The 23710-nt window shown below is 41.5% G+C and overlaps 1 long non-coding RNA gene across 1 annotated transcript in view; it reads left to right on the top strand.

Moving 5' to 3' along the window:
* The window catches only part of LOC117801393, a 167800-nt gene that overhangs the window by 3291 nt on the left and 140799 nt on the right, over nucleotides 1-23710 (top strand). The window contains exon 2 of the long non-coding RNA XR_004623883.1: nucleotides 15591-15678. This is a non-coding gene — a long non-coding RNA (uncharacterized LOC117801393). The remainder of the gene's footprint in view (nucleotides 1-15590; nucleotides 15679-23710) is intronic.

Below are 23710 nucleotides of genomic sequence, written 5' to 3'. Positions count from 1 at the left end.
TGAGCTGAGAGCTGTGGAAGGATGGATTGGATGAAGACGGAAAGGCAAAGTGCTTCAAGGCAGAGGCACAGCAAAGGACAGAATGCAGAGGACTGAAAAAAAACGCTGGGGAGCCAGAGTGGGGAGAAGGTGGTGGTGATGTCAGTGGTGGGGGACATGCCATTGCCACCTGGCAGGCCACTTAAAGAGATTCATTGTCACCCAAAAAGCCATGGCAGGGGGGCCTGAAGGGGCACTCTTAGTGGGAGGGGACACTCAGGTATGCCCTCACTGCCATGTTTAATATTTACAGCCACCCAATGAGGAAAGAATGAAAGCCCTTCACTGACAAAATGGAACTCAGGGAGCCAAATGCTTGATGAAGGTCAAAAATGAAAATGTGGCAAAGCAGGCCTTACACTCAGCTTGTCCCATTCAAAACCCATTCTCTTCACCACCACACTGTGCAGCACTGTCCTGCCCTGGGGCCATGGAGCACAGCCGGGTCACTGCGCACACATCCCTCGTGATAGCCAGTGGAGATGGATCTGAGGTCAGGAAATGCTGTCCCCGTGCCTTTTGATCATGGTGTGTGAATGCAGACACACTTCCGTGCATCTCAACAGTCATTTCTAACTTTGGAATTTTCTAGTTGCTGTTGATTGTCTTTCACTACAATTCACCCTTTCACCCTACCCACTCCTCAGCCCTGCAGTTCTGCCCCTGGGACACCACACATGTGGCCTGTGATAAGAATCGCTCCATTCAGAGTAGCTGGCAGGTAGATGTCCTATTTGCTCAAACATGCGTGAAGGTCTCCACTCCCCACGTCTCATGGCAGTGGCGCCTGGAACTCTTTGGCTGGCCTTCTTCTGTTCTTTTGGAGATAGTATGATTCCCCCTCCAGGTAAACTTCAAACTAGTGTTCATTTAAATATTAATTTGCAGTTGCCCAATCTCTCTTGTGGTATTACCACATTCTGTGGGGGTTAGGCTGAGCGAGACTCCCTGCCCCCTTGTCTCAGACATTTTGGCAATGCTGACCTGAGCCGGATCCTTGCCTTTTCACCGTCCTGAACGCTGTGCAGTGAGAACCAAAACGAAATGAGCCCCTTCATCTTGCACACGGATAATTAAACTTCAAACACTGTTTATCTCAGTCCCCAAATCCTCAGAATGCAGAAGCAAATTAATTTTAAATCTATATCTGCTTTAAATAGTAATTGTTTAATCAACAGGCTTGATGTTTAATTATATTCTTTGTTCGTACTCCCCGCAGGCTTGAATAGACCACATAATTCCTGGGTTGCTTTCATTTCTGTAATTAGATCATGTGACAGACCCATACTATATTACGGATACTGTAGTGGCGTTTCTCCCACCACCCTGTAAATGCTAAAATGGTTTCTCATGAATACTTAGATTAGAACAGCTCAGCTTAACATGGAGCTGTGAGCGTTTTGCTTAAATCCTTTACTCTTCTTTCACCTAATAGTTGGCTCGGGAGCCAGCGATTTTTATTGGTGGCTGCGACATTGTGCTGACTGTTTGTTTTCCGAGTTGAGCTCCTGTTTTCCTGAAAGAAAACCCTTCCTGACCACATAGAAACATACTGCATGGGCACCTTGAAGTCAATTTTGTCCTTAGAGAAATGATATTTTAAGGTTCAAATGGAAGAAAAAATAGTCCACGGGGCTTTTCTTTTCTGACCATCTGGGGCTTCAGGGAGAAGGAGGAAGTAATTTTCCGTATTAGAAAGAGTCGGTTTTGTCTCCAAGAATTTATTTTGCTTGTCTGGATTCATCCCTTAAAAATGAGAGCTGGACCTTAGATAATTAGGTCAACGTTGGAATCTATTCTCTAATTGGAATTTGTTTGTCCCACACAATACGCCTGATTTTCTATGGGTCTGTGCTAGAAATATGATTGTTCAGCCAATCTGGCTCTTTTTGCTTCCTTTATCATTCATATCCTCCATCTCATTATCATTTGGCTTTTATTTCCCAGAGTTCTTGCAGTTCTTAATTTTTTCTCATTTTTGTTAATGAGGTACGCAGAATTTGGTAAGGCTTAGCAAGTGTGGCCTAATCGATGCCGTGTAAGTTGGGGGAAGCGCTTGCAAGTTGGAGAGAACATCATTTTTTGGTTGATTTAAAAAAGCTATAGGGTGTCTATAGCTAAAGCTCAAAATAACTAGGCTCTTTTCCTCCATCCTATTTCAAAATTACATCCAAGTTTGTACTGTCACGTCCCTCAGTCTTCTTCAGCTTTATTCATTTCTTATTTTCTTTCCTACCCATGGAATAGCTGTGTTTTTGATTACTTTCTTTTACCTATATATGTACATTTTTCAGGCAGTATCTCATTTTGTTATTTTGATCCAGCTATGCATTTTTATGAGTTTCCCCACCATATCCTGCCCATATTTCTGTAACTGCCAGGTTTTTTTTTTTTTTTTGGATCATTTCACCATCCTTTTGGGTATTTGCAACACTTCCCAATTATATCTGTGGAATTAATTTCTGCATTTGTTATTCACCTTTCCAGATCATCCATGCAAATACTAAATTAAATGTGACATGCTCATAGATACCACTACATTTACAGATTAGTAATTATCCTGTATTAATGGATCTGTGATAGTTTTTGGTTGGAGAATTCTGACCCTGATTTCTCTCCTACTCTCACTTGGGAGATCAATCCTTATGTAGCTTTTATTTGTATATTTTCCAAGATGTAGAAATCCACGTAATCATGCAGAATAATCTGAGATATATTTCGATTCAGATGCTATGTCAGTTAAGTTCTAGTTGGGAAATAGAACCACTTTTGGTCTTCCTGATAGAGAGAATTTAGTACCGGGAACTGGTCTTGTCACTCAGGCGATGGTAAAACAGAAAAGCCAAAGGGGGGTGGTGTACAGTAGCCCAGGGGCTGACTGTGGCAGGAAGCTGCTCTCACCCTGAGCTGAGTGGACTGCAGAGGGAAGAGGTGTTACCAGAGCCCAGAGCCCGAGTTGCTAGTAGGAGCTGGGAGCACAGAGGACAGGATGGCCTATTGGAGCTGGTGGCTCCCAGGGAGAAATAGCATTGCCTAACATGCCACCCTGGGTGGGGAGAGGAAAGGATAAGCCTTTTATTTTCCTTCTTCCTTTTAGCCTCCCATTGGCTGGTCCTGTCTGGAAGCCAGTCCCCAAGTACACGGGTTAGAGCAAGGGGAAGTGCGGGAGTGGATCTGAGAGTAGAGTCAAATGACCAATGCAGATATGGTCAGATGGGCTGTGAAAGCTGGTATGTGGATCACAGTGAGCTTGCCACTACATCACTCACCGTCACCTGCCTCTATCGTCCATTCTGGACACACCATCAGCCTGGTCCTCCTAAAATACCATTTCTGCCTTTGCATGATGATTCTTACTTCCTGCCACACCAAGCCTGACCTTGTGGGGACTTTGAGAATCTGGACTATTTCTGCTAACTCAGACCCAGATTTAGTTCACCTTCGTCCTGGCCCAAATCTTTGCTGGAGGGAAGGAAGGTGAAAAGGTAAAGCAATATTGCTCCACCGCCTATTAGGCGACAGACTCGAACCTTCGAAGTTGGTATACCTTCTCTTATTATGTAATTCTCAAGGATGACTCAATTTCAGGTGGTTTAGTGAGATTCAGCAAGGGAAGGTAACTGCTCCGAGGTGAAATAGTCTGGCTAGAATTGGAGCTGGGTCCATCTGACACCAAGTTTTGTTTCCACTAGGCCACATCATTTCCTGGTTTGATTAATGTTCAGAGAAAATAAGTGATTTACTGAAGTTCACATGGTTGCTAAGTGCTACCTGGCAACTCAGTTTTCTGTTTTGGATTTAGAAGATTTCCCTTGGAGTCATGTTTTAGCAAGATCTTACCACTCATCTCAAGTCCTACTTTCTCCGTGGTATTTCCCCCTGTCTGGAAATCAAGCTCCCCTTTCTTTGAACTTTTACTGCATTTATACAACTTAAATAATATAATGTCTCTAAGAGCTTCATATAAGGGACATAAATTCTGGAGTCGAGATATGAATAGTAACTACAATAATTTTTATGTATTTCCTCTATCTTTCTACAGAATCCCATTCTAGTGACATAGTTCACAATGATTACTACCAACCCGTATTCAGAAATTTAGAGAATTTAGATAATTTAGACGGAGAATTCTGTATTTCTTAGCCGGGATTTTTAAGCTTAAATGTGCATAAGAATCACATGGGGCTAGTGTTAAAATGCAGATTTGACTCAGTAGGCCAGGTGGGGGGTCTGGGGCTCTGTTGATGTTGCTGGTCCAAGAACCACGTTTTGGGTAATGAATCTAGAACACAGGTTTACACATCAGAGGCAGTGACAACTTACTGAGGACCTTGATCACAATATGATGTGATGACCTGATGTGATGAATGTGATGACATGATGAACTGACAGCTGTATATGCTCATATCTAGGGAGATGGGACAAATGGTGGATCAAATTTAAGGGTCATAATGTTGGCAGATGAGAAGCCAAGAATACATATATATTAGTGAGCATAAATTTGATGGGAACAGGGCTGGCACAATGTGTTATATGGGTAAAGATTTGTTTTCCTTAAAAGCATTATGGTCTTTCGCTGTTTTAACATTTTATTTGAGGGAAGGTGGCTGCAAGAAATGTAAGCAATGATGGCCTCTGAGGTGTTCCTGAAAGGGACAAAGAGAAGGCTGTCCTCAGGCTCAGCTCTGATTTTGTGATCTCCAAAGAGGACTGGGAAGGTGTTCTTCTGGATCTTGGTTTGGGGATGTAGTGGGAGAGGCCTTTGATTTGCTATGATGGCCTGAGTTTTTGATCTCTTTTGCCAAGTTCTAGGTAGATGGTAGGGCAGATGCAATCAGTCCTAAGAGAGGAAGGAGGGTAACTGGTGATGTATATGTAAATGTGGTAGACATGTTCAGCCCTGCCATGTGCTTTTCTGGTGCTGGAAACTGATGGATGGGATTTAGCAGAGGCTCCCCGCTCAGCCGTGTCTCCTGACTATGTGTTTGATCCTCGAGTCAGCTGGAAATTTCACTGGGGGCAGGTGTACTAGTCCTCCAGGGTCATGGGGTGAAACTGCCTTGAGCACATTGGTGACTGGTTCTTGGGAATTCCTGAAGAAGAATGGGAAGATGGACTCTTCTTCTTTCTCTACCACCTTTCCTTGGGTCTTAGGAAAGAGTGCTGAGGTATTTCCTTGGTGGCTAGAATCAAACTGAATATTTTAATAGGTATCAAAGAAGTTTACCTGAGGTACTGGCCAGAATCAATCTTACTTCCATTTTCAAAAATCAATACCGTATTTCCTATAATTCAATCTTCTCATCTCTCTCCCAAACCCTGTTACTGATAAAAAAAAAAAATCATTACTGTCTTTGTCAAACATTTAACTATCTATGATCCATACCATCTGCTATAGATTTTTCAGTTTTATTTTAGGATTTTAATGAAGTTTTTATTTGTTCATTTCATATCTCTTATACTAACCATTACTTCTAGGACTCAGCTCAGATTTCCTCAAACCATCTGGAAGAGGATTGGATCAATCTCATGTACATTGCTGATTTTGGAAGTGGACCAGGAAAATTTTTTTGAAGATTTATACAATTTTCCCTCATTGATCATGCTCCAGAATGTCTTTGCCCATTGCTATAACTTTATTTGCAATGTGGTCTTCCTTAGCTACCAAATACTAGCAATTTTTATTGGCTTTGATATTTCTGAGTGGTCATGTTTGAAAAACACTGGGGTGAATGAGTGGGGCAGAAAGAGATAATCGTATAGAAATAAATATTAATTATAAAATATTACCACTCTCTTCTCCTATTTCCTGTTAACCTTTAGGAATTTCTGATTTAAATTTGGCAAAGTACATTGCTTCTTTACTCTCTTTTAGAAAAGGCTGTAAGCTCCACCGGTGTCAAGATAACATATTTTCATCTATGTACTTACCACTTGGCACATTAAGTGCTCACTAAATACTGATAAATGAATCAATAAATGACTTTATCTGATTAGCCTATATTGTCCAGTGGTAGAAGCTTTTGAATTCTGCTAAGGACTGACTAGGGGATGTAGGCTAATATTTTCCTTCATTGAATGACGGTTGTTTTCTCTAAAGTTAATATTTTTGAAACATATGTAGAAACACAGACCTGATATAAAATTTCTTTTCAAGTAATATATCTTGCCTCAGAAGGTGGATGGAACTGCATAGGGAGACATATGGGGTGACAGAAATGATGCAGGCTTCGCAGGTTGACAAAAGTGGGCTTGAGTGCTGGCCCTATACTGTCCAGTGATGGGACCTTGAGCATGTTACTAGTGCTCCGAGTCTATAAAGTGCAGATATTAACGAAGTACAAATGAGGTAACATATAGGGTCTGAATGAGGCCTTCAAGGCTCTGCCTGACTTGGCCTTCATGTGCCCTTGCTCTCTGAATTTCCCTTGCTCTCTGAATTTCATCTGAAGTGCCTTCTTGCACTTTTTTAAAAACTCTATGTTCTTACCCACTCGCCTCAACACCTTTGCACATGTGATTGCCTTTGATGTCCTTACTTTCTGTCTAGTTAGTTCTTATTCGTGCTTCAAAGGCCAGCCAAAGCATCATTTTCTCAAGGAAGCCCTCCCTGAGATCCCCCGAACTTTGTAAGTCTTACCATGATTATTGTTACATAATAATTGTGTAATTAGTTGTTCAACTCCCCCTACCCTTTCTACTTGTGAGAACTTAAGTTCCATGAGGGCAGACACCATGACTATCCATTCCTCTAAAGTCCGTGGTTCTCAAGCCTCACCTTGTACCAGGATTACCTGGGAAGCTTTTTAAAACTGCCAGTAAAAATTCAGTCATCATAGGGTAGGTCCTGCATATCAGCATTTTAGAATGCTCTCCAAGTGATCGTCATGGGTAGCCAGGGTTAAAAAACACTGTTAGGTAAGGAATTATTTTGTAAAATCTTGTTAAAATTCAAGAATGCCTTTGTCTGTATCAGTCATTGTCTGTTTGTTGTAGTGGGTCACACACCTTAACATCTACCAGCACTTGTGTACTGACTGAGCAGATTGGCCTTCAGAAAATGGGAAAGGGGAGAGAGTGATCATCAGATTGGTAAGTCATCAGGTATCAGTAAATGTCCTGAATGTGTACCAGCCCACGATGGGCATAATCAGGTGGAAATCTGCAAAGGCACACCTCATCTTCTCAATGTTGCCACTATATAGGCTTTGTGCAAATACACCAGACTTCATATTATCTCTATGGAGTGAATCGCACTGGGCTAGTTCTGGATGTACTTTTTCCTAGACGAGACAGTGCTTGAATGGGTTTCCAGTGTGGGAACAGCTTCAAGCACATTGCTCCTGGAAGGTGGTATGGAGGGGAGTGGTCGAAGTGTGCTATGTGACAGGATTTTGGAAGCCACTTGGCAAAAATGATGGGAAAGACCAAGCAAACTTTGGCTTCAAAGAATGAATTTTTAGTCTTATTAAATAATGAAAAAAGGAAAATATAAAAAATGGAATAATAATTTGGAATGTAAAAGCTCCCTGCTACAGCAGAAATGCTAGATCTCTATTAAAATAGGAGTTGGCAAACTATGGCCAGTAGTCCAAATCCTGCCTGTTGCCTGTTTTTGTATGACTTATGAGCTAAGAATGGTTTTATATTTTCAAATGGTTGAGAAATAATCAAAAAAGAATAATATTTCATCACCCACGAAAATTATATGAAATTCAAATATCAGTGTTCATAAATAAAATGGTACTGGAACATAGCCATGCTCATTCTTTCATGCATCACCTCTGGCTGCTTTGTTCTATAATGGCAGGGTTGAGCAGTGGTGACAGTGTAGCCCATGAAGCCTAAAATACTGACTCTCTGGCTCTCTGCAGAGAAAGTCTGAGGACTCCTCTGCTACAGAATCAGAAGAGCAACTGTCTAGAAGGCTTCACCATGGCTGAACAGAGGAGTGGGAACCGAGAGAGGAGGCTAAAAATATCTTTGTAATGATTGTTTATAAAGTACCAGGCACACTTAATCCTCTTAGCAACCCTTAAGGTAGAGTCAGAGTCCCAGCAAAGCATAGATGCCCACTAAAATTAAGATAATTGGAAGAGGGTTTAATAAATACACTATTTCCAAAGGGAGAGAGGGTGTAGGGATCCATGAGAGAGAGTGCGTTATCTCCAGGCTAGTAACAAAGGAGCTGTTACTACCTCTGGGTCTGGAGGGTTGAAGGAAGGGATGGGGTGAGTTTCCAGATTCCAGAAGGACAGACTTAAGTGTCTAGGGCTGCCTGGACAGCAGCAGTGACCTTCAGTTGAAGGACACAGCCGGTCAGATAGGTCCCACAGGAAATGAGCCTGTGCCATCAACACCTTACCCTCATCCTTCTCCCTTCTTGCAATCTCGTGCAGCAGAATTTTCAGGTGGTCCTTTGGCTGTCACTTGAACACGGGGACCAGCTACAGTCTTGGGGTCATTTTCCTTTTCACTGAGGGATTTCTCTTCTGACTAGAAAGTTCTCCTTTAGGTTAGACCAAACCAGGAGGTCACACATACTAATTTAAAAAATCAAATATAGATAGATGGTTAGATAGATAGATAGGCAGACATCTGAAGCTTTGAATTTTCTTTACCTACTTTATGTCTTGCTTTTCAGAGTTACTAGGAAGATTTCTCCATGCCTATTTTCCTTTCTGTGCCCTCTTGGGAGTCCTTTTCTGTATTCAGTTGTATGACAGTTATTTCCCACAGCCTCCTTTGTCGTTCAAAGCCACAGACTTTTATCAGAAGGAACTCACGGTGCAAGTTTGTGTTCATTTCTCTTCTTTGAAAAGATTGGACTCTTAAAAGTCTGGGAAGGTGTGTTAGTGTGTCTTTTGATGGCCGCTCAGTGCCGTGTGAATCAGTGAAGTGTGTTGTCATCAATGAGGTGCTGTCTGTCTTGGCAGGCTTTGTGCTGTGTCTCACACACAGTCTAGGAAGAAGACTCACCCTGTGAATGGCCACAGTGGCCTACAGATCTGCCTTCACGTGCCATAGTGGGAAGGCACGCCAGGTGCCCTTCTATGCTGGATGTGGTGACAAGACACCAAATATGCTGGTGCTTATGAGTTCTTGTATTGTACCATGGAACATAGGATGTGGGTTTTTTTTTTCCAAATAAATTCAGGACTTGATGACACTCTGTGCACCCTGATGATGATAGTGATGATAACAAAACTGTGTTAAGTGCTTAATTCTTGGCATGATAGGAATGGTTCTCAACATTTTCCATTTGAGTCCAATGAACCCTTTTTATCTTTTTAAGTCATTTTATGAGTAATTTACAGAAGTAAAATCAGAAATATTATTAAAAACTTTATTAGCAATTTTAACAAAAACTTAAACATAGAAAATTCCAATTTTTAATTCCATGTTTTCCTGGTTTGGATGGTATGTATAACTAAAATGGGCAACTTCCTCTGAATGTCATTAACTGGTTATCAACTGTCATGTTTGTTTCTGGAACATATCCATCTCATAAGTATAGATTCCAGATTTCAAGTACATCTCTAAAAGGGTTAGATTATCATGACTTCTGATTTTATCTTCTTGAAGTCACATCATCAAAATATAGCACTTTAAAAAAATTATTTATTTATTTTAGAGAGAGAGCTTGAAAGAGGGGAGGGGCAGAGAGAGAGAGAGTGAGAGAGAGAGACAAGCAGATTCCATGCTGAGTGCAGAGCCCAAGTAGGGCTTGATGTCACGACCACGAGATCATGACCTGAGCCAAAATCAAGAGTCAGATATTCAACCAACTGAGCCACCCAGGTGCCCCCAAATATAGTACTTTTAAAAACTTTGATGGCTCATAATTTTGATTGAGAAGACAGCCATCTTTGCTCCAAAATTGCAAAACCTTTCAGATTTATAAACATCAGTTAGAATGACCACTCAATAGAAGTTCATTTTTTACATTATGCATTTTCTTTCATCCACCTTTTTATATATACCTGCCTTTTCCACCTATGACCCATATTAAACAAATTTTGGTGTACAATCATAAAAGATAAAACAACATTGTCACGCATGTTTTAGCAAAATTGGGTGGTCCAGGTTCTGCTCACAAAACACTGCATGATAAATTTCTTATTGAGTGACTAATTCATTGAGAACACCATATTTCCTTTTGTCCTTTGAAATAAGTGTCCACTCATTGATTCTAGATTTTGAGGAAATTCATGTAGGAAATCATCATCTGAAGACTCAGAATATGAGATTTTAGTTATGTGAAATCTCTTTGCATTAAGCTTCTGATTTATTTAGTAATTGTGAAACATTGTCCTCTGTAAACTTCCTTATTTCTACTATTATGGGTAGAAAATAAAAATTATGAATCCTCATCTGTGTTCACTGAATGATTTAAAAAACTACAAAGGGGCTATCTCCTCTCTTTCTTTTTCTTTCTTTCTTTTTTTTTTTTTAAGATTTTATTTATTTATTCGACAGAGATAGAGACAGCCAGCGAGAGAGGGAACAAGCAGGGGGAGTGGGAGAGGAAGAAGCAGGCTCTCAGCAGAGGAGCCTGATGTGGGGCTTGATCCCATAACGCAGGGATCATGCCCTGAGCCGAAGGCAGACGCTTAACTGCTGTGCCACCCAGGCGCCCCTATCTCTTCTCTTTCTTAATCCTTGAAAGATACTGCAATACTTGAGGTACAACAGTAGGAAGACTGAGGGGTGATGTAATCATGATGGTTTCATTATTGTATCACCTTTTAAGCAATTCCATTGTTTTTTATTTCACATAATTTTGACATTTTTAAAGCATAGTTGAGAATAATTGGTGAGTAATCTCTGATAATGCCTAAGGTGATGAACTACAAACTATTTTAAGATACAGGAAAAATGAAATTGCTAAGATTCCATTATATTTTTTAAATTTATAAAAATTCAAGACAGAATGATTTTTCTATTTTTTTTAAAGCAAAATTTCTGCTTGTTCTTTGGAAGAGTTCTGAGAAAGAGAAAAAGCAATGAAATATTAATCCCTCCAAATAGAACTGCTCAAAAATGAAATTCAAGAGCTGAAATGGAGTCTCATGATCCCTGATGTTATTCCTACAGTTAACATGTGTTAGACACCATGCCAAGAAATTTATGAACAGGACCAAAACCAGCGAATGGATCAAAAAAAATGAGAGTTTCATGTTGGGATGATGACAAAGTTCTGAAGATGAACGCTGGTTATGGTTGCACAACAGTGGGAATGGACTTAATGCCTCTGAACTGTACACTTAAAAATAGTTAAAATGGTAGATTTTGTAGTATGTATAGCTTACCACAATAAAAATAATAGTAGTATTTACTTAAAGGTCTTTGGATAGTATACATGAGAATTCTCTTTCCATCACCCATCTTTCAGAAATCAAGTCCTTAGTCAATCATCACAATTATATGAGTTAAAACAATCCCTCTTCAAATGGATGGGAGACTAAGTAACTCACTGAAGATCACAGCTGGTAAGTGGCAAAGTGAGAGTACAACTCCAGTGGGAAGACCCCAGAGCCTCTCACGAGAGTGGTAGCAAGTGTAGTGATTAAGCATGTCAGGGTCTTGCCATGGTCCAGTGGTGCAGGGGCTTCATTCGCCTGTCTATGCCATGCACTCTACTTCCTCTTTCCCAATTCTTAGTACAATCTGGGGTTCCTTATCTACCTCTGGAGAATCTCTTCTGATTTTTTTCGGACTCTTTAACAAAATCTTTACGTGTAAAACTACATGCATTTTTGGTCAAAATAATTTCTGACACTCTTAGAAGAATGCTGATGCCTGGAAGGCCAAAGGAAAACAGCCCCGCATCTCCAGCCATTCTTTGCTTTGACTGGACTTGGTTCTGTTGCTTCCTTCATTCTCTGCTTATGAATGGCTCCCAGACTTTCCACCCCTCCTATTTGCCACTCATCTGCCAGGTGGTAGAAATTCTAATTTGCAACAGCTCCATAGATGTCAAGCCCAATTTGATTTTATTATGTTTTTGAGGAAGGCAATATGTGATTGGCTGGATGTTAGTAGAATTGTTTCCTGTGAGTTGGGTGCTGAATTCTAAATATATATACCATCTAAATATCTTTACAAATGAAAGACATAGTTAAGAATTATTCTATTCCAATAAAAATCACTTTGATGTGAATAAACAGAGGGTATGTGCAGGCAGCAGAATAATGTACATTAATTGAGTAGGAAATATTATTACTCATAGTTCAAAGATAAATTTATTTTAAGGTAAGAATATAATTGGGGTTAAGAACTCAAGGTGCCTTGGACCTGTGGTTCCTACCAGGACCAGCTGAGGGCAGTATTTCTGGTGAGAATGATTGCAGGCCTAGATTCAAAACTCCTGATGTCTGTGAATGGTCATTTTGAGTAATTAGGAGAAAGAATATCTCTAGAACTCAGAGGGCCCAGATTGGGTGAAGGGTGACAGAAAGCATCTAGATAGTCTACTTATTGTGTTTCTTAAAGTGGTCTTAGGTCCACCTTTCCAGGTATGTGCTGGAGATACAGATTCCAGGGCCCCACCCATGGCATACTGAGTCAGAAATTCCTCAGATGATTCTTTTTCACAGTAAAGTCTGAAAATCATTGTTCTATTAGCATCTCTTCAAATGGATGGGAGGAGTTGAAGGCAATAGAAAGAACCAGACCAGGATTAAATATCAGGATTTATGGGCTTATTATAGTGCCATGTAGGGTCTGATGTAGGATCCAAGAAATAGGAGCGCACAAAGAGCATTCAAATGAAGAAATCTCTCAAGAGATCATTAAATTTGCTAGCCTGGTTGGGAACACAAGTGAAGTAGGGTTGAAGCAGATAGGAGCCATGAGTTTGCAGGATTGGGAACTTGAGGGGCCTGAGGCAGGAAAGGCACTTGGTGGGGCACAGTGGACCTCACCATCAGGAGGCTTCAGGGATGCATTACAGTGCAGGACCCTGTAAGCTGGGGCTAAGTGCTCTGTTGTCATCCCAGTGAGCCTTTGTCTATCTGCCCTTGGCCTGAAGGTTAAATGTGCAAATCCCGTTTCCCCTCACACCTCTTTCCTGTGTTAGGTAAGTAGTTGTACTCTCAGAAGGTCTGTTACAAACCCAACACCCAAGTTTCAGACATGGGAAGCCTTGCAGTATCAGAGCCCTCCTTAGGGCTCATAGAACAGACTTGCTTCATGGGGCTGATCAAGGTGAAACCCTTCTATCTGACATCCTGGCTCATGTGGGGAAGATCACTTCAAGAAGCAGGATCAGCATGAGCAAAGCAAATAACAAGGTGAGAAAAGAACCAAGCTGTTGAAAATCATGAGCGTGTGTGTGTGTGTGTGTGTGTACACGTACGTGCACTTGCATGAGCCTGCGATGTGTCGAGAAGGCAGCCTACTGAAGACTGTGTAAGTTTGGGGATTATTTTGACATCAGTGGGGAGGCAGGGGAGGGTTTTCAGTTGTAGAGTAATATGATCAGATTTGTTTTTAGCCTAAGAAGTAGTGTAGCTTGGCTGGTTATTTTGATCATACCAGTGACAAAAGAATCAGTAGTGGGGCAAGTACTTGCTCTTTCATTTGCTGCTCAGATGAAAAAATACACATTTAGAGGAATTTGATGGTACTTAGCCCCCTAAGTCACATGGCTGGGTTTGGCTTCCCTCATTCTCCCTATTCCCTACTGTTCACCTTTTATGATGTCTTTTGGAAAGGAATGATACTTCCTCTAATTCCAAGCAGGAAACGGGAAGGAATGTTCTTGGAATGGATTTACATCTTGGAATTTTCTCATGTAGCCTTCCAAAATTTGAAAGCAATTATTATGAAAGGGATGCAAATGTTAATGGCTTTTTTTTATTTAAAGATTTTATTTATTTATTTACTTGAGAGAGAGGGAGCGTGCAAGTGGTGGGGGCTCAATCTGAAGGGGGCTCAGATTCAATGGGGGCTTGATCCGACTAGGGGCTCCATCCTACCCTGAGATCATGACCTGAGTGGAAATCAAGAGTCAATTGCTCAAGCAACTGACCCACCCAGGGTGCCTGTTAATGGCTTCAAGCATCTTTGTTGAGGGGCACCTGGGTGGCTCAGTCAGTTAAGCATCTGTCTTTGGTTCAGGTCTCCTGGGACGGAGCCCTGCATCCAGCTTCCTGCTCATCGGGGAACCTACTTCTCCCTCTCCCTCTGCTGCTCCCCTGCTTGTGCTCTCTTGCTCTGTCAAATAAATACATAAAATCTTTAAAAAAAAATAAACACCTTTGTTGAACCTGCTTATTTTTACAAAAAGAAACAAGAAAAATAAGCCAGACAATAATGAATTTAGTTATCTACTGGGGTGAATGGAACCAAATGCAAGGGATAGAAGAGACCTCTCTTGAGTACCTCTTGATTTGGTTTGACTTATAAGCCATTAGTGGTTTACATGTCTAAAAAATAAAATTAAATAAAAATAAAGATGGAAAAAAGATAGACATTGAATTCAATCAGAAAAAGAAGAATGTACCTTTATATCAAATAAATGAAAATCACACATTAGAAAAAATATTCAAGTCACTTCTAAGCATAGTATTCTGACTGTGTATTCCCAGCGTGATATTTCCTAAGAACAAAAATTGCAAAGAAATCTTGAACTTTACTTAGCTGTTGGTAATGGCAATGATGTAGCAGTATTGAAAATGTGTGTATTGCAGGACTGAAGCAGGTAAAAGTACTGGATTTGCTGGGGACTTGGGTTCTTAGTATGGGAGAGAGGAGATTTAAATATGGACTGGAGGTGATGGTTCTTGCCTGAATTATTACTATGATGGTTATAAAAAAATTTGCTAATTTCCTTCCTCACTTATTAGTCTTCTGTAATGAAGAGCTTCCCTGTCTCTTTCTTGTCACTTTTATTTTTTTCATATCAGAATGTGTTCTTTTTCCCCGCAATGTCTTATATAGCCATTTCTCTCATTAGCCATTTTGATGTTCAAATTATGTCCATTTTCCTAGTGGGAATTCCTTCAAGCTAGATCCAATGCCCTTTTGACATATCTCCATTATATTAGCAATACATTTTTAAAAAAATAATGAGTCTATGCTGATACTGTGAAGATCAAACCAGTCCCACAAAACCAAACCAAAACAAAGCAAAAGGAGACTAAAGAGACATGTCAACTAAATGCAATGTGAGAGCCTTGATTAAACCCTGAAGATACAGCTATCGATTTCTGTATTTCATATTTTATATATCTATTATTTAGATTATATTAAATATAATAAGTGTGTGTGTATATATATACACATACATATACACATTTAAATCAGCTATGTAAGACTTTATAGGGACAATTGGAGAGCTAAGTTAAGGACTGTGTATTAGATAATAGCCCTGTATCAATGTTAAATTTCTTTTTTTCTTTTTCTTTTTTCCCCAAGATATTTTTGTTTGTGAGAGACAGAGCACAAGCCCTGGGGAGGTTGGGGGGGAGGTAGGGAGGGGCAGAGGGAGAGGGAGAAGCAGACTCCCTATTGAACAGGGATGCTGATGTGGGACTCTATTCCAGGACCCTGGGATCATGACCTGAGCTGAAAGCAGATGCTTAACCCACCGACCCAACCAGGCACCCTTCAATGTTGAATTTCTTGAATAAGGTAAGTGTACTGTGGAAATGAAGAGAATCTTTCATTTCTTTCTCAATACACCCTGAGGTGTGAAGGGATGGAAGTGTCATGAAGTCACATAGGTAAAGCACCTCATTCTCAAATGGTTAAATGATAATATGTGTATATGTTACAGAGAGGTAAACCAAATTTGAGAGAATGGAAACAAGTGGTGAATCTAGGTGAAGCAGTGTTCATTTTACTTTTCTTGTAATTTTTCTTAAGTTAGAAATGTTTCAAAATAAATAGGTGCAGAGAAGGGAAAACATATTGGGTTGAATGAGAAAGGCCATGGAAAGTAGGACTGGGGTTGATCTGACAACTTTCACATCTTCAGGACATCCTGGAGGGGTTCCAGAAAGCAGAGCTGTGTGGGAAGGTAGTTAGAAGCAAATGGCAGAAAACAGAACATCTGGGGCAGCATTGATTTAAGACATGCACGCTGTGGGATTTTAATGGTGCAGCTATTGGCTTTAAATACACATATAACATCATTTCATTTCACACCCATATTTCACACACAAAAATGGAGGTCATGTTCCAGCTCTGTCCTGGTCCCACTCACTTAGTGGGAGGTGCATTGATGGGCTTGTCTGGTACATAGGTTTTATTCCAAAGCCCCCCTTCATGCCTTCATGAGTGATTTCAGTTGTTGCTTGTTAATCTTGCCATGGAGTCACAGTTAAGTGATTGTGGCAGAGCACATTTAAGATATCCAATGATCAGCAGTGTGGCTTATTTTCTGTCAAGTGTGACTCTAGTTTTTATCTGATGCTTACCACACAGCTTCACACAAAACAGATTTGCTTCGTGTCTCCCCTCCCCCCACAGTTCCTGATACAGATTTGTATTCCTGGCATCCTGCTCTTATGTGATGAGTTTTAGGAGGCCTCAATTCTTGTTTTGTCCCCAGGAGTAAAGCAGTGACTGCTTTAAACTGATAACGACACGATTTTGCTGCCCTATAGACAGTCATTTAAACTCTGATATGTGGCCACTGCCTCCAAATTCAAGCAATGGAAATGACATCATTATCAGCCGACTCTTTATGATGAAAAATGACCCACATTAGGAAACAATCTGAACCCAAGGAAACTTAGGTGATCAATCATCACAATTATAATGTGCTGGTCTTTTATGTAAATCCAACCCACAGTGAAGCTGGGTTTGGGTGGAGGAGCTGGGGGAGGAGAATCCTGTAGAAAAGAACATTAGTACAATATAATTAAGGAAAAGGGAAAGCTTCAGATAATATGTTTCTCAGGGGACCATTTCATGCCTTAGGGACCCTGACAGATCAAGGCGGAGAGGGTTGCATCATCATCATTAAAAGCATTTGTTAAATGCCCAGAGCTACACAGAAATGGGCTGGGCTTTGTGCTGCATGAAGTTAGTTGGAACAGGCTAAGGTCCTCCCTCCAGGAACTGGAGCCCTGGATGGGCTATTTAGGTGATGGGCAGGGGGCAGAGGCTCCCTCGCTGCAGGGAGGCCATTAAGATTGCAAGAGGATAATGTTCCATCTGGTGGGGGCCAGGGGTGCCTGGATTCCCTCATCCTACTTAGTCCCTTCTGACTAGTCCTTTTCAGCACTGTATGGCCAGTCGTAGGCTTATGGTGACCTGAGTATGAGGTAGAAAGGAAGGGGAATTGTCACTGTCCACCTGCAAGATGGCAGACTGCAGAGAGCACGGGCCTTGGGCCTTTGGTGATGCATCTTGCCTATACCTGTGGGCACATATGATCGCTCCTGTCCAGCATCACCCAGCCACTCATGGTCTCTAGAGTTTGTGTTTTGTCTAGTTCCTTTTTCTCAAATCTAGTAAAGGTGGGAATATGTGTGAAAGTGTGAGGAGATGTAAGGGAGGTGAAGAGGGACAGAGAGATAATTGATGTGGCTGTGCTGGTCCCAGGAAATTTCAGAGAATATACTTATCAAGGTATCTCTAAGTTGCCTGTGCCCTTGGATACATGAAAAGCACAAGGAAGTGAAAGTTTAGCTTCATCATCCTTCACCAAAGACTCCAGAACCCATAGGCCTGTGGGCCAGCCTGGTGGCCAGGTAACCCTGGGCTAGTGAGTGATGCCAGCAGGGTCTCTACGTCTTGGCCCCCATCTGTGAATACTGGGTCCCTGTCAACCTTATTTTTCTGGAAAGAAATTTGTGGTATCATCTCTTCCATACTTCTTGACTTGAACGTACAAAACCTGTTGTATGTGCTCTTCTTATCCTAAAATCAATGTTAAGTTATGAGGCCCTGGTCTACTTCCTCCTCTATTCTTTACTACTCTCCTGCACGTTATAAAAAACCTTTTTCACCTGCAGACCAAGAATATCTGAGATTCCCTCCCAGGAATTTGTTCTTTGTAGCTAAAGTTTTGCCATCCTATGGAATAAAAATGCTCCTGTTGGGCAGTGCATTAGATCCTTGGGTGGATTTGTGGATGGTGGACCCTTTTCCACATGGAAGCTGAAGGCAGGTATCACAAGGGTGAAGGGAGGAGAAGCCCAGAGCAGTAGCACTGCCCTGGCAGGGCAGGGAGGTTGGAGCCTCCGGGAGAGGGAAAGAGGATGGGCCTAGTGCCTGGGAAGGCGGAAATCAAATCTGAGAGGATTTCACATGTACTCAGACTCAGGTGCTGTTCTAAGGTGTTAAACCAATTGTGCCATTTAACCCCCAACAACCTCACATGGACAGAGTTGAGGTTCAAACCTTGGCAGCCCAACTTTTAACCCCTGCCATTCACCATCACACAGCACCAGAAAGGGGAGGAGCGCCTGTGGGGAAGAAGCCTACTGAGCCTCCTGGGAAAGAAGTTCAGATTGGAGTCATCCAGCCCTGCCTCTAAGTCCAAGGCACCTTAGTTGTCTGTGGTTGTAGTAGAGATGTGTGTCATGGTGACAGCAGGAGGCCACACCCCATCTGGAAAAACCCATGGCTTGCCAGCAGAGGCCTCCCTCAGTGCTGGTGGGGTCAACTCCAGAGCAGCCATGGGAATCTTATTGTTGGCAGAAGCCAGGAACCCTCCCTGGGTGGCCTTTGGGCTTGTAACAGCTTCCTAATCTGACCCACCATGGCAAGTTAAACACTGCCAGCAACTGCCCAGCTGATTTGTCTACGGACATTAATGAAATCAAATCTTGGGATCTGTGGACGTCATTGGGCATGCTCCAGTTGGCCTCAGTTGTAGTCCAGTGGCTGCTTACAGAGAGCTCCATCAGTTAAGTTAGCTCAGGGAGGGAGGTGTGTTGAGCATTCTCTCACCATGCAGAGGGCAAGGGTGTATTTTCTACATGGAAAAGAACCTCTTTTATTCTGGGCTAAAAATGAGGAAAGAAAACCACTTTGGTACATACCCTAAAAAAGGTAGTCTTCCTGTGCTCCCTACAGTGACAGAGTCAAGGAGTTGGGCTCCTTTGGAAACTGCGTGGAGGCTCAGGTCATCCTGAATGTCCACATCTACCCGCACAGATTCGGGTCTGGTTGGGACAGGGCTCTGTGGACATTTTGAAAAAATCATTTCATAGCTCTGGTTTTAAATCATGCTTTCTCTGATGAAAAGTCCATACATGGTTACCAGGAGGCATTAATCACTGTTAGTCTTCATTTTCCAGGTGGTGGGAGAGGGGAGAGGGAACAAACATTACTGGATCCATTTTGTCTGTCTTTATGAGCACTGCCCTTTGGACCAGCACAGGTGTTTCTTCTCCACTTAACATAGGGGCAGCAAGACGTCGGGATTCAGCAAGTATTGTGTTTGGAAGGGTAGAAATAATTTATTGTGGCTGGTAGAACAGGAGCTAAACTACCTCTGTAAAATCCCCATTCATTTATACCTTTGGTGAGACTATTATTTTATGTCTGAGGTTTATGGGACATGCTTTTATTAAAATTACCATGGTATGTATATTTACCTGGCCCGCAAAGTAAATCACCCCTCATCTCCAGTCTGTTTCCTAAATCTCACCAGTGAAGGGCCCTCCAGAAATTCGTGGACTCTGTTTCTTTCCACAAAGTCCTTTGGCATTTGGCACAGAGTCATGACTAGATTTTAAAACCAGAGACTTTTCACACCCCACGTAACTTGTGCCCTTCTTTAGAGCCTATGCGTTGGGCATGTTTCTAATGAGTGCCGGGGAGTGAGTGTGGTAGGGGTTGGGGTACAGAGAACAAACTGAGTGGGTGTAGTGCTAGGGACACTGGGGTCAGAAGACCTGGGATCAAGAAAGAATTCAACCAGGTATTAGCTGAGTGACTTGACTTACAACTCGGAGGTAACAATCTCCACCTTTGGGAAGGCTCAAGTTAAGATAAGGTTTGGGGAAGTGCTTCGGGAACTAGGAAATCTTACACACAGGCAGAGTGTGGCTCCTGGACTGAAGTTGGATCAAATAGTTCTTGAAAGAAGACAGTATAAGTCTGAAACTTTGTTGAACAGATATTCCTTATTGATTTTTCTCCTAATGGGATTTAATCTATACTCTGTTGTCTTGTGTCTAATTTTTCAAAAGATAAGCATGCTGAAAAGACCTGTGCTTTAAATTGTGTTGGTCAGGTGCCTGCACTTTGCTGTGCCAATGTAGAAACTGGTCATAGCTAGAGAATCCCCTGTGTAGTCTAAGGAATAGGTGTGTGTCCTTGGAAGGGGGCTCCTGCCTGACTGCCATGGTGGACCCCTTGCTCTACCCCTCAAATCCTACCCCTGCCAGGCATTTGAGCTACCTCATCAGTTGGCCAAAGTCTGTAGGGGCTGAGGGCTGTGGTTACATCTGTACTCAGAGTCGGCAGGCCTTTCAGAAAGAGAGGTGGTTTGACATTTGGAGAATTGTTATAATTTCTACCACTTACTGTTTACTGCATGACAGGTGCTGAACTAAGCACTTTACATGCTTTAACCCATTAAACCTTCACAATAGCCCTGTGAAGCAGGAACTCAGGATCCTCATTTTAGAGATATGGAAACTGAGTCTAGGGACTTTTTGGTCAATTGTCTTAAGTCAACAGTGAATGTAGTGCAGATTGGGAGTCCCACGTGGGTCTAACTCCAAAGGCTGCTCTTAGTGGAATGCTTCTCCAGTGCCTAGCTGGCCTGAGACTGGACACAGCAGCCAGCACTTCAGATCCCACAGCAAGATCAGACTCAGTCCTGGGGAGTATCCTCCTCTTGTAAAGGAAGGAAGGTCAGAGGGCTGGGACTGCATGTTGCATGTGACTTCCATTTGTGGCCCCGATGTACCAAACCTGACATCAGTCCCAATCTGAAAAATGTCACAGGTCAACTCAGCAGGTGTGTGGCTGTACCTTTGCTTCAAAGTCTATTTATTAAACACATAACTGGCCATTTAAAACATTTCTTTTCCAAATAGCTATCCCCACATTTTTTGGCATTTTAAAGGGGCAGGGTGAGCTACACAGATCATTACAACTCTTTCTTTGACTTCTTTGATTCTGACTTCTTACAGTTCATAATTTATAAGTTAATGTCTAAAGAAGGAAAGGAAGAAAGAAAGAAAGAAAGAAAGAAAGATAGGCAGAAGGAAAGAATGAATGAACAAATGAACAAAAGAAAAGAAAGGAAGAAAGTTTATTTAAGAAAGGTAAGTAACAGGAGAAAAGGAGTGGGAAAGCTGAATGCAAAGTAGCATGAAACCAAAGACTTTTATGTCTTCTCAACCCACCCAATACCATCCTATAAATCTTTACATAATATTCCGCTAAATGTGTCAGAAATGCAACTGTGCTTGCAAATAATTGCTGCCATTGAATGAATCTCCCCTGGCATATCCATTGGAGCTCAAAATAACCCATGTAACCAAAGAGTAAATCAGTGACTGGACGCCCAGTGCCAAGCATAATCTCAAGCAACATTTAACTAGGTTCAATATTTATTTCCCAGCCTTGAGTCACTTTGAAATGATCTGGACTCAGTTCAGACAGGACCAGCCCTAATTTTATGGTGCTCTTGGAACCCTTCCAGCAGCACGAGGGCTCAGATGTCAGGGAGTTCCAGAAAAAAATGAGATCCCTCACAGATTTCACAATTTAAGGCACCCTCCTTCCAATATTTTGTAACATTTGAGGCTTTTGACTAAAGGTGCAACCTTCTGAGAGGGTTTTGAGCACCTCTAAGAAGCACGTCTCACCCATACCCCACCTCCCACATCATCTGTAAGGATGGGGCAGGTAAAATTAACCTGGTTAACAGTTTGCATAAATAAAATCTCTGAATATCCACATGTGGGAAAAGAGCAGCCTTCAATTTATTACCATTTTCCAAACAAATGACATTCCCCCCACAATTAGGAAGGACAGATTTGGGAAGCTTCAAGTCACGTTAAAACAGCAGATAACACGGCTCCAAGTTTAATGGATATAGGGACATGTCAAATAAATAACAGCCAATTCTCAAGCTTTTGTATCTCAAATGCTCAATCAATAGAAAACCAAGCAATTTTAGTGTACATCATAGATAAATCTCAAGATGGCAGGATTGACTTTTAGCTCCCTGTTAAAGGGTATCGAACTGACATTGAGTGACCTTACACTTAGCCAAAACATTTATTATAAAAGTCTGACATGGCTAAGTGAAATGATTGATACCGGCCCATTTTGCTCTAAAATGCAGCCTTTCACCTTTCTTAGTTGGGAAAAGAGTAAAGGATCTCACCTATAAAATAAACATTTTCCTTTTCTTTATTTCTCCTTAACCTAGAGATGATTAATGTCTTGCTTCAGAATAACTGTGTGCCTTCTGGAGTCTGAGAGAGCTAGGTTCATATCCTAGGAAAATCATTACCAGCTTTTGAGCCAATTTTTAAGCTTCTCTAAGGAGCAGTTTCCTTATCTACAGAATTGGGAGGATTGGAATTAGATACTGTACTTAAAGCAATTAGTGAAGTGCCCAGGCTCATACTCAAATTCTAGTTTTATTATTGTATTATTATTATTATTATTATTTATATTGATGCCTGACTTCACAATTCTATAGGTTATTATGTAATTAGCAGAGGTAATAACTACAGTAAATAATTATTGATAATTTGTTGATACCTCCTAAGTACCAGGCACTGTACTTAATGCTTTTAATTCGTTTTCTCATTTAATTCCTTTAACTCCCCTCTGAGGTAGGTGCTATTATCTCAGGTGTTAGAAATGAGGAAACTGAGGTTCAGGGAAATGAGTGACATTGCTTGAGATCACACAGTTGGTCAGGATCCAAACATACTACGTTACCCTGGCTTCCCTGCCCTAAGTCACATAGATTATTGCTTTTTTATGCTGTTACACCCTTCCAGGAACAGAAAATTTTAATAATCTGGGGGAAGTCATTTTCTCTGGACCTTAGATCTTCCATCTGTCAAATGAAAAACATTGGTAATGGATTATATCAGACATTTTTAGATTCCAAGATTCTAATAGAACCAGTTGTTGTCAAGGGAAACAGCTGAGAAAATGTGTAAATGGATTTTATAAATGTTGGAAAAGGAGGCTATGTACATGTATGGCAAGTTCTGCATGGTTACTCCTTCCAGTCAAGCTGGAAGGGGGAACAGTTTTGTACTTCCCATAATGGCTTAATTTCCTCTCCTTCAGCTATCCTTTCAAACTCTCCTGTGGAGTAAGCTGTCCGCTCACCCAGACGTGCCCGTCCACAGCGTACGTGGTCAGTCTAGCAGAACCTAACACAATCCTTTATACGCATCAACTTTACTTCCTGCTCCCAACCTTGATTCCTCTGAGATGCTTCACAAATCCTAAAATACATTCTCTGCCATTCTGGGAATAATATTGTGATTAGAAATGCATTTACGTTTGGTCCTCACGCTTCAGTATGGACATAAAATAAAACCACACAGATCGCTGTTGTTGCAGGGTTAGAGTGTTTAAAATATTTCACACCCTGGCCACAAGCTAAGCAGTTTCCAGATATAGCTTGTTTTGAGGCTTGATCTTCCAGGGTGGAGAAGGTGGGCAAAAGTAGGAAGGAGTAGATGGAGGATGGAAGGATCTGGAGGTGATGGAG

The sequence above is a fragment of the Ailuropoda melanoleuca genome, chromosome 3, assembly GCF_002007445.2.
Source record: "Ailuropoda melanoleuca isolate Jingjing chromosome 3, ASM200744v2, whole genome shotgun sequence".
Lineage (NCBI taxonomy): Eukaryota > Metazoa > Chordata > Mammalia > Carnivora > Ursidae > Ailuropoda > Ailuropoda melanoleuca.
The sequence above is the reverse complement of the archived record's forward strand: the minus strand, read 5'-3'. Positions and strand labels throughout refer to the sequence as shown.